We start from the raw sequence: 12249 nt of genomic DNA, 5'->3' as shown, positions 1-12249 counted from the left end.
CGGGGTATTTATGTAATTTCATATTAGGGTAAAAAATCAAAATTTCCAAAATTTTACACTCCCGCTTTGAGTCTTCCGCTGTAACCTACTTCTCTCTCAAAATTTCTCTCACAAAACCCTACGACCGACGACGAATCTTCATCTTCACCACTCATCTCCGGCCATCTACGACTAAAATCGACGACATATGAGCATTTGTACCATTAAGCATCTACATCGAATCCACATTTACAAAATGGTTGATACTCGAAAATCTTCAACGGAAAATTCTAGCCGCCACTTGCGTTTTGGCCGAAATTCTAGTGAAGGTAATACACATCTGAATCTTTTCAAAGTTCTTACTCTTAATTTATTTCATTAAGTTCATCTCATTCCTAACTTCGATTCTGATTTTTGTCAAAATAGTACAAAAATCGACTCGCAAGCAGCCGGCTATCAAACAAGCAACTCGGAACCTCGATGCAGATGCTGGAAACAAAATTCCAGATCCAAAAGGTAAAACCTAGGAATTAAATTTGTAAAATGAAGAAATAAATTATGATAATGAGGTAACAGAGTATTCCAAGTGAACTTTCTAAAATTGTAGATGATATGTTGTATATTGATATTGTGTTTCTTATTAATGTGTTTAGGATTTTTGGATTAAACTTAACTGTTATGTTTTTCATCAAAATGAACTACATATTCTTTTTAATGAAGTAGTAAATTGATAAGATGAAGTAACAAATTATTATAATGAAGTAATATAAATGATGTGTGTATACAATAAGGTTTATTACCAAAATGAAGTAATAAAACATGATAATGAAGTAATAGTCTATAAATATGAAGTATATGTTTACTGTTGTGTATGAATTTAGGATTTAGAATTAAAATTAACTGTTGCATTGTTTGCATATTCAAATGAACTATATATTTTATATGATGAGGTAATGCAACTGATCTGTTTTCCTATTAACTATAATCTAGTTGTTATGAAGTATTGAATTCATATAATGAAGTAATAAGTTATGATAATGAAGTATCATATTAAACTATCTATAATCATATTAAATGAGGTAACAGAGTATTCCAAGTGAACTATCTATAATTGTGGATGATATGTTGTAAATTAATTCTGTGTTTGTTATGTATAGGTAAAAATTCCTCTCCAACTAGGAAAAAAGCAAGTAGTTCTCCTCAAATCCCTACTGAAATCCCTACTACAAAAGGTAAAAAATGAATTGATATTTAATGTGTACTTAATGAATTAACATAGTATTCCAAGTGAACTATCTATAATTGTAGATGATATGTTGTATATTAGTTGTTGTGAAGTATTGAATTCATATAATGAAGTAATAAGTTATACAATAGGTTTTATTACTAAAATGAAGTAATAAAACATTACAATGAAGTAAATGACTCTAAAAATGAAGTATATGTTTACTGTTTTGTATAAGTTTAGGATTTAGAACTAAAATTAACTGCTGCATTTTTGCATATTCAAATGAACCACATATTTTATGTGATGAGGTAATGTAACTGATCTGTTTTCCTATTAACTATAATCTAGTTGTTGTGAAGTATTGAATTCATATAATGAAGTAATAAGTTATGATAATGAAGTAATATAAAGTGAAAAATCATATTAAATGAGGTAACAGAGTATTCAAGTGAACTATCTATAATTGTGGATGATATATTGTATATTAATTCTGTGTTTGTTATGTATAGGTAAAACTTCCTCTTCAACTAGGAAGAAAGCAAGTAGTTCTCCTCAAATCCCTACTGAAATCCCTGCTACAATAGGTTAAAAATAAATTGATATTTAATGCGTACTTAATGAATTAACATTGTATTATTCCAAGTGAACTATCTATAATTGTGGATGATATGTTGTAGTATCGCAAGTCTTGCAAACATTCTTGTCTATCTTAGATTATTATTCAGAATCTATCATCTTATCAAGAACGATTATCTGAATGAGTCAATGTGTCCTTGTAGTTACAGGGATTAGATTCAAGTCGATCTAAAACTGAGTCTAAAGACTCTCTTAGACCCATGAACTTGTTATGTTCGCAAGGAACGCTCCCACTACGACATGACTCTTATAATCTTAGGTACAAATGTTGATTTTCTAAGTGCATAAGCATCTAATGGTATGACTTCTTGGTTAAGATGGAAAATAGATATTCTCATTATCTTGAGAATTATCATGCTTGTTAGGCTTGTAGTTCTTCTCATAATCTTCATCAAAGAATCTAGTATTGATGTAAACAAACACTTATCTTGCCGTGAAGATTATAGAACCCGTACCTTTTCTATCAATTGGGACAATCTTAAAACATACCTCAATCACATTTTTAATAATGCCGTATTATAAAAAAGACATCAAACCGCTTAATCATAAACAAGTTTAAAACTAATATAAATTCATTCTAAACAAGACTTTTTCAAAAAAACAAAACTCTAACATCAAAACTAAACAATTAAGTGCGCATAAATAAATAGCTCCCCCTTTTAAAATAAAAAAATTTTATTAAGATCTTTTCCTTTTGAAGTTACATTGTTATCTAAGTCATTGTCCTTCTTTAGAAAGGTCAATCCGAATTTAAAAGCATCTTCACTTTCTTTTTTACCCCATTTTTTCTTTTCCTTTTTTGCTTTTTCCAGGCATTGATGACAATTCCTTTCATTCTTTCCATTGCTAATTTTTCGAATTAACTAAGACATAGGAAAGATGTAGCCTTTAAAAATTTGTCATCCATCATGTTATTTTCCTCTATTAGAATAAAGTGAATATCATGTGAAGGTTTTGGGAACAAACCCTACTATCAAATTTCCTTTCATTTGACGAAAAAAACAGGGTAGAAATATTGAGGAAGAAACGGAAGATTTCCCCAAAATATTCTTTTTCTCTGGATATTCCAATGAATCGGGCATCGCCCCTTTTTGGATATTCCTCTTTCATCAATATAAACCAAGACGTTTTTCTTTCTTAAAAATTTAAAAAAAGTAGTTTGAACTTCTATCTCAAAGAACTTGTCAAGTACATTTCATAAAATGCATTCATGAACTTTCTTTTAGAATTTTGTCAAGGAAATAGAGGGAAAAATTGGGAATACAAACTTTTTAAATTTTCAAACGGTAAATCTTATCCATTTACATTTCAACACATAATTTTTGGGCCCTTTTTTTTTGTTTCTTTGGTTGTGTTATTAAAATTTGGGAGAAGAAATAAAACTATTTATCACATACTTCGATACATAATCGCAAATAACCAAAAAACAATTTATGTATCTAAATTGAAAACAAATAAGTTTAGGGGGGGTCTCAAATTCATTCCAACATTTCCTAGTCACAATATCGACGAATAGTCCAGACCAGGTGGCAGGGCCGCCAAATATTGCCGCTTTTACCATAAATATTTTTAAAATTTTTTGTTTTGATACCCTTCTCAATGTAGGGGATAAGGCTAATTTCATGCATCGGTAATGTGGAAAAATGTTATAATTTGTGGTCAAACCCTTTTCCCCAACCCGGTGTGTGAAAAAATCGCTAGATTAAAAATCGGGGATGGTCCGAAGGGAAGGAACGGTGGCGGATTTACAAGGAAAATTGGGGGACAGAGTCAAAACGAGGGGATCAAAGTCTTATCTATACCCGTTGGGCCCCACTCAAAAGCCTAAAAAGAGCAAGAAAAAAATACACTCTTTTTTCCCCCTTAGCTACTTACACACACTTTGGGAAGGATGGGGGGCGGGGAAAAAGGGTTTCTTTCTTTGAAATTTCGTGGTTCAACACCACCCGAGGGGCGAAATCAATTCCTTTTTAAATTTCCCTTTTTTTGCCCCTTTTACGTCGAACTTCACTTTTTGGGAGTCGACCTTCTTTGTTGATGATGCTTATTTTGTCTTTAAAGTTTGTTGATCTGCGTTTATGGTTAAAATTTCAAGTCGATTTGCATAGATCTCTCTGCCATTAGTTTATTTCTTCAAATGTTATGTCGATCTCCTGTTTTATTTTGATGTTGTGGTGTTTGATATGGAATTTGAAAATTTGATAGATTGGTGGTTATTTGAGTATTCGGAGTTCACTTGTTTAAATATGACGTGATGAAGAGTTTCTGTTGGTTGGAGTTCGTGTCGGACGCTTGGATCGGGAGTGGATTTAGCGTCTGAGGTTGGATTCGGCGTGTGGAAAGATAGTAGTTCGATAGATTCTGTTTTCTTCTTGTTTTTTCTGTTTTGCTTCGTCTAGAGTATGCAGATCTATTAGAGTTCTTCGTTGATTATGCATTAATTTGATTTTAAAAGTCAGTTGCTCTGTTTTAATTTCGCTCATGTTGAATTTCTTAAGAAGTTTTACGCAATTTGGTTGTAGAAGACGATGTCGCTGTTAGTTAAAACACACCCAAATCCTTGAACATGAGTATTACGCATCCTTCTTTGTGGGATCGATCCCTACTTCCCTATACTAGGTTTAGTAAAGTGGTTGAGGGTTTTTGAAAGAAGTGCTCTGTGTGTCCGACGACCGGGATTCCTTGCGATCAACGAGTTCCTAGACCACGTGATCTAGTGGATTTGCTGGATCTAGGGAACCTGTTATTTCCTATTTGAACATACAACATAAGCAGGCTTTTCATACGCCACTAACAAAATTCCATAGCTATCTCATAAATATGTTTAAACATACGAACTTGCAATTTCATAGGATTATGGCTCCCACTAGGGTGGGTCGCGATAATATTAGAAACATGCTTCTAGTTTAAACAATTTACTGTTAAGAAGTCTAATCTAATGAACTTGCTATTTCGTAGGATTATTGCTCCCACTAAGGTGGGTCGCGATAATATTAGAAACTGCTTCATATATAGACCAATTTATGGAGACCATATACAACACACTGTTGTAATTATCGCTTAGTCATTTTAAACATGGTTTTTGCATAATTATCAATTAAGCGGATAAGGCAGATAATCCACTTAAAGCAGATTAATACCAAATAAACAGATAAATCCATTTAATCCTTGGTAATTAATCACACTTGATAATTATTTAAATTATTTAATAAATCTAGGGAGATTTACTTAAATAATTAATCCCTTATCTTATCCAAAGTAGGAATTTCAGATTTGATAAGATCTTGGATAATGGTTATCCAAATTAATTAGGATTTATCTAGATAGAATAGAATCTATCTAAATCCTCTTAGGATTATTCTAGATTTTACATGAATAAAATCAAATCCTAAAATTCAAGATAAACTAATCTTGGATTATCATTATCTAAATCATCATACCAGGATATTTCAGGATAGAACCAAATCTCTCCAAATCCATAAGACGAAGATAAAATCCAATCATTCTAAGATTAAAAAAATCTTAGATTATTTAGAATAAGAAACTAGAATATATCAACTCTATTTGGATTTATACTAGATAAAACTAATTTTATCAAAATCCAATTAGATAAGGATTATCTTGTATTATCTTTATCCAAATTTATCTAGGATATTTTCTAAATAGAATAAATCTATTTATATCCATAAAATTAGGATAAACTAGAATTAATATTAATTAATTCAACTAGGATTTAACTGGATAGAACTAAATCTATCTGAAACCCAAAAAATAATTACAATATTGGATTAATAATTATCTAAATCTTCTAAGATATATTCTAGATAGATGCAAATCTATCAATATCTATAAGATAGAGATAAACTTAATTATCTAATTCAACTAGGATATTTTCTAAATAGAATTAATTCTATAAATATCCATAAGAAAAAGATAAACATGGATTTTAACTATCCAAATCTACTAAGATATATTCTAGATAGATATAAATCTATCAATATCTACAAGATATGGATAAACATAATTAAAATTTATCTTAGTCTATCTAGGATTTATTCACATAGAATTAAATCTATATAAATCCATAAGACAATAAAATTAATTATTATCCAAATTTATCTAGGATTTATCTAGATATAACTAAATATATCTAAATCCATAAAATAAGGATAAAATCCAAATATAATTAATTATTTATCTAGTCTATCTAGGATTTATCACATAGACTTAAATCTATATAAATCATAAGACAAAAATAAAATTAATTATTATTATCCTAATTTATCTAGGATTTATCTAGATAGAATTAAATCTATCAAAACCCATAAAATTAGGATAAAAATCCAATTAATCCATAATTTAATTAAAAATTACATTTTGGATAATCCACTTAAGATATATTCAAATCATATTCTAAATTATATCTTGAATTATTTCCAAAAATGAATCCAAGGATTTGGAAACCCTAATCAAAATTTGGAACGCGAACTCGCAAGACGAGGCGATGCGACGTTGCACGGGTTCCACCCGTGCGAGCGTCGCGCATAGGGAAAATTACCCTAATTCAGCACCGCTGCACTCCCACTGAGCCTGCAGCCGCTGCTGCTCGTCTCCACCCATCGCTGCTGTGCTTCTCCGCCGGCGCCAATCGGAAATCCGATGGCATAGCCTGCCGGACAGCGGCGCTGCTGCTGCTGCGTCGTCTTGTTGCATCACAGCTTGGCCAACCTTGACAGGCTGCCAAGGCTGACTACTTGGCCTGCCGTTGCTGGCTTGCCCAAATTGTGTCTGTAACTGTAAGTTAGTAACACAAACGTGCGCTCAACTAACCTCCACAGTTCACGCTAGTGGAGTTGCCCAGTTTGTCACGCCAATCTTGCAGATATCCCAATGTAGAATAGTCCTCCGAAGATTTTTCGCAATGACAATTTGATTCAAACAAATTTACCGTAAGGAAAGGATGATCAAATTGAAATTTGATGTAATGATTACCCAACAAAAACAATTTGTTAATCAAGACATACGAGTATAATTGAATCATAAAAACAAACATAATACTTAATTAATCAAATCACGTAATCATTACATATGTAATCATGACTTGGATATAATTGAATTCACCCATTAACAAAAAGTAATTTTGGGTGATTGTTGCTGTCGCATAAACCGGCGGAAACTTCCAACGCCGAAGATCGATTGCATTCTTCGATCTAGGGTTCTCGAACTTTGCATATTATAAAAAAAATAACGAGCAACGAAAACACATCTGATCATACAATTCACATAACATGAAATTAATCCACATAATCAGAGCCAAAAATTGGCTCTGATACCAATTGCTGGGGATTGGTGCCCCTTGCACAGCGGAAGACATGCATACACAAATAAATCAGATCTACAGATCTATTTGACCGATTATGGGATTAATTATCTACATGTTAAACAAATCAAATTGCATTCAAGAACACAAATAAATCATGTTTAAGGAATAAGAACCCTAATTCATGATTTCCTACGGTTTAGAATTACCGATTTGATTCTCCAAAGAATCGTCGATTGCTTGCGCCTTCTCCACGAGATGATCTTCGTACTCAACCATAAATCTTCTAATCTGTATCCCGAACTCAGATTATGACCTTTGGGTGGGCAAAGCTTGTCAGAATCGAAAAGGGCTTGATTAGAAAGAAGACAGAATATCAGTTTTGTCAAAAACCGATTTTTCGTCCACTCCCAGAGGGGAGCACGAAAATTAATGATTAAAATTCAATTAAGTCTCCTTTCTAATCTCCTTTTATATTGAGTTAAGGTGGGCCAGATTAGGGATCCATGGAGGTTGGACTTGGGCCAAACCTGTTGGACTTTTACTAATTAAATTGAGCCCCAATTTAATATAAGTCCAAACAGAATATTATTATCATCCACTATAGTATAATAATATTGACTGCCCGTCCAATCCCAAATTACGAGTAATCCGGGCTTTTACCTCTTTAATTTATTATTTCTCGTGTTTAAGATATAAATATCCATTAATTAATTTAAGTCTGCTATTTGACTTTAATTAATTAATATCTTTTTCCAAGAGTTGTCTAGTTCAAAATCTTTATTTATTATTCTGGAATAAATTCCAACCGGCCGGGTTTCTGAATAATAAAACCTTTTTCGAACACCTCTTGAGGATATTATCAAACTGGACTCACCCAGCACACGATTCATTGCAATAACAATACTAGCACCTCTAGACATTGATCACCACTACCCAAGATATCAGGATTCTTGGATTGCGAAAAATCCGCACCATTTGATAAATCAAAGTAGTGCATAATCAATATCGTATGCTCAATGTTATGTCAACAATGATTAAGAAATAACAATCACCGAGACTTCGTCTTTCGGTAAATAACAAGAAAGACTTATCTCATCCGTTAGATCATTCAGTGCTATACCACACTAGTGTCGTTTATTTCCTAAGGTAAGGAAATATGCGGACTGACACTGCAACCTTTCACGATAGGTAGCCAAAGCCTATCTAGGTTGTGAAATTCTATTTCTCTTCTACAAAGAACCGACTGCGTCACCTTCTGTGAACGTCGTTCACGACCAGTCTACTATGTAGAAGAATTAGACTTATTTGCTTCTTATACATTTAAATGTTTGAGAAACATCTTATAAATGCACAAGCAAACATCAATGCGATAAAATTACTACTTCTCGCCTTGGGTTAAAAGTGGATTGTAGAATTTATTGTATCCAAGCAATTCTATCCGTGCAACATTTCATACTTCCTCTATGTGATTGCTTAGCTTTATCTCGATCGTTTCCTCGAAGTTAGACACATGTCTAGAGTAACCATAATAAAATATAATACTCATAGGCATACTGAATCACACAAAAGCTATTGAGTTACCGAGGATGAACAACTACCTTCGTAGTTTCCTATGAAACCACACTTGTAATTATCATGATAGAGCTTGTGATGTAATCACACTCCTTCAAGACTCAGTTTTCATCTCCTAACGTGAAAATATAGTCAGCGGATAACTCGAATACCCCCATCAATAATAAAATCAAGTCGATGTAACCTAAAGGACATAACATGGATGTCTCTGCAAACTAGAGCATACCGTTTAGTCTTCTTCAAGTACTATATACTTTACCAATCCAATGTCCTCAGAGCATGGTTAATATGATATCAAGCTTCTATGCCAACGGCAAAGCTAATATCTAACTTAATACACATCATAGCATACATGAGACTTCCAATTACGGAACTTGTCGCATTCTTCTTGATCTCATTTAGTGTTGAAAAAACACTTGGCTAGAGACAAGATAATTCCGTCTAGAGAAGTAAAACTTTTTCTTGGAATTTTCAATGCTAAAGTGTCTAAGTATGATATAGATGTAGGATTCTTTAAGAAAACTTAACATTCTTTTCTAGCAACTCCACGACTTAGATGCTTAGAATGTAACTAGTTTATCTTAAATCCATCATCCAACCGGGTAGACAACCAGCTTTCCTATGCTAGATAACCCTTTTGAGTTGTTTATCAACTTTTATAGATGTCATCATCGTTGAGTACCAAGAATACCATATATAGTGCACTTTCAACTTTCTTGTACTTGTAGCACATAACCATTAAGATGTTCCATGTAGATGATCTCCTCAAAACTTCTACTTAAAGAAAACTGTCTTGACAATCATAATACATACTCCCTCTGTCCCATTAAAAATGCAACGTTTTCCTTTTTGGTTGTCCCATTAAAAATGAAACGTTTCAAAATAGAAACAACTCTATCTCTACTTTTTCATCTCTCTTACTTTACTCTCTCTTCATTTACTCACAAAACAACACTACATAAAATCCCGTACCGATTCCCAAATGTTGCATTTTAAGTGGGACGGAGGGAGTACATCCTAATTTATGTAAGCTACAATAGACAATATGATATAGATCGTCTTAGGCATAATGGCAAGCGAGAATATCATTCTTTCTGGGTATAACCCTTAGCCATTATTCTAGCCTTTCAAGATCCATGTTTACACTAGAGATCCACTACCCCATCACAACATCAAGGTATCACAGTTGTAAAACATCTTTTGTCTATCTCGAGATTATTATGCCTCAGAACTATCATCTTATCAAACAACCATCTATCTGAATGACAACCAGGCTATAGCGTGGATTAGATTCAAGTTTATCAAAATCAGTTTCAGTAAGATCTTCTACAAATTCACGAACTTTGTTATACCCAAGGAACGTCCACATTGAATAACACTCTTTATAATCTTAGCACAACAGTTGATTTTCTAAGTGCACAAGCATCTAATGGTATGACTTCTTGCCAGGTGACGGAAATAGATATATTCTCATTATCTAGAGAACAACGCCATTGAAGTTTCTGTATTTCAAGCAACCATTCAAAGAATCAAGATGATAAATACCCTTTCGAAGATTATGAATCCCATCTAACACCAATCTTAAACATACTTTCTCAGCACAACTCCAATACTAGATAAACTTTTCCAAAACATGGTTAATGTCCTCACACCTGAGACGTCGGACTACTTTATTATCCAACTGTTAAGGTACCGATGTTGATAGTTTCTTAATATAAAACCTCACAGTTCCAACAAATCTCAGTCAATGATAGCATCAGCTGAGTGAACTGCCTCCACACGAACCTTCTAGAGAAGACTTCAATAGCCTTTATACATCATCCATCTCCTTTAGAACAAATGCCGGAGAAGCCTAACATATAGCTTGAATTCCTCCACTATCTGATCTTTAATCATTGCTCGTCTCCATGGTGTAGACCATTGAGACTTGCTAGTCTTTCTATGTTGCATCTCTATAAGTATCAATCCCTTGAACCACCAAAAGATCCTTACTTATAGTGCATCAACTGATTATTTCGATCTTTCGAGCTATTTAACAAACAAGTTGTTAAAATTCGATAGCCACTTGAGTTAGACAAAATCAGTTTGAACAATTACTAAGTACTTTCTTGGCCTTATGTCTAAGTGCCATAAATATTTTATCATTCATTGTATAAGAAGTTGAACCTATATTCGAAACTCAATCTGCTGCATTTATATTGTTTAGATACTATGATGCACAATTTGTTTTTCTATGGTATTTATGACATATTCGAATCACATTTCTTAATAATGCACGCATTATAAAATGACATCGAACATCATTTAATCATAAACAAGTTTAGAACTGGAATTTTTTCTAAATCAAACTCTATCAATAAAACAAACTCTAACATCAAAACAAAAACAATTAAGTGAGCATAAATAAAGAGTTCCACCGCAACAACCAGCCTAACCGGATTGAGATCTTCCTTTAGAAGTTACATTGTTATCTAAGTCATTGTCCTTCTTTAGAAGAGGTCAATCCGACTTTATAAATGCATCTTCACTTTGCCTTTCACCTAATTTATCTTGCCTTTTCTTGCTTTCGCAGGCATTGATGACAATCAGCTCTTCCCTCTTTCCATTACAAGCTTCTTTGTTCAATAACTAAGACATAGGAAAGATGCAACTCTTAACGAATTTGTCCTCTATCATGTTATCTTCCTCATTATTAATAAAGTGAATATCATGTAGAAGGTTTCCAACTTTTAAGTAACAACTTTCTCATACTATCACTTCCTATTACATTTGATGAAGAATCGAGTGTAGAAACTATTTGAGTAACTCGAATCAAGATTCCTCAAAATATTCTATCTCTCGTGGATATTCCAATAGAATCTGGACATCGTCCTTATTGATATTCTTCTTCATCAATATAAACCAAGACGTGTCTTACTACTTAAAAGAAAGTAGTTTGACCTTCTATCTCAAAGAACTGTCAAGTACATGCATAAAACATTCTCAAATCTTTCTTTATAGAATTTCACAAGGAAATAGAGGACATGAATTGGTGAATACAAACTTTAGGTTTTCAGCAATGAGAATCTTATCCATTTACATTTCCAGTCTACATAATTTTGGCCTCGAGTTTGATTTCTTTAAGGTTCGTACATTATTAAGAATTTGGCCGAGAAGAAATAAACTATTTATCACATACTATGCTTGATACATAATCGCAAACAACCACAAAATAATTTATATCTCAGTCAGTTTTCAAAACCAAAATAAGTACGCCTCTAGGGAGGTCATGGCCAAATTCGGATTCCAAAGAATTTCCCGGTCACAATACCGACGAATAGTCCAAGACCACTAAGGTGGCATGGCCGCAACACTAAGCTTTTACCATAAATATTTGCATCTAGGAATTTCACCGTTTTGATACTCCTCTACGGAAGGTCGTACGCCACTAACAAATTCCATAGCTATCTTATAAATAAGTTTAAACAAATGAACTTGCAATTTCGTAGGATTATGGCTCCCACTAAAGGGT

Source organism: Salvia hispanica, chromosome 4 (genome assembly GCF_023119035.1).
Source record: "Salvia hispanica cultivar TCC Black 2014 chromosome 4, UniMelb_Shisp_WGS_1.0, whole genome shotgun sequence".
NCBI lineage: Eukaryota > Viridiplantae > Streptophyta > Magnoliopsida > Lamiales > Lamiaceae > Salvia > Salvia hispanica.
Note: the sequence above shows the minus strand (reverse complement) of the source record.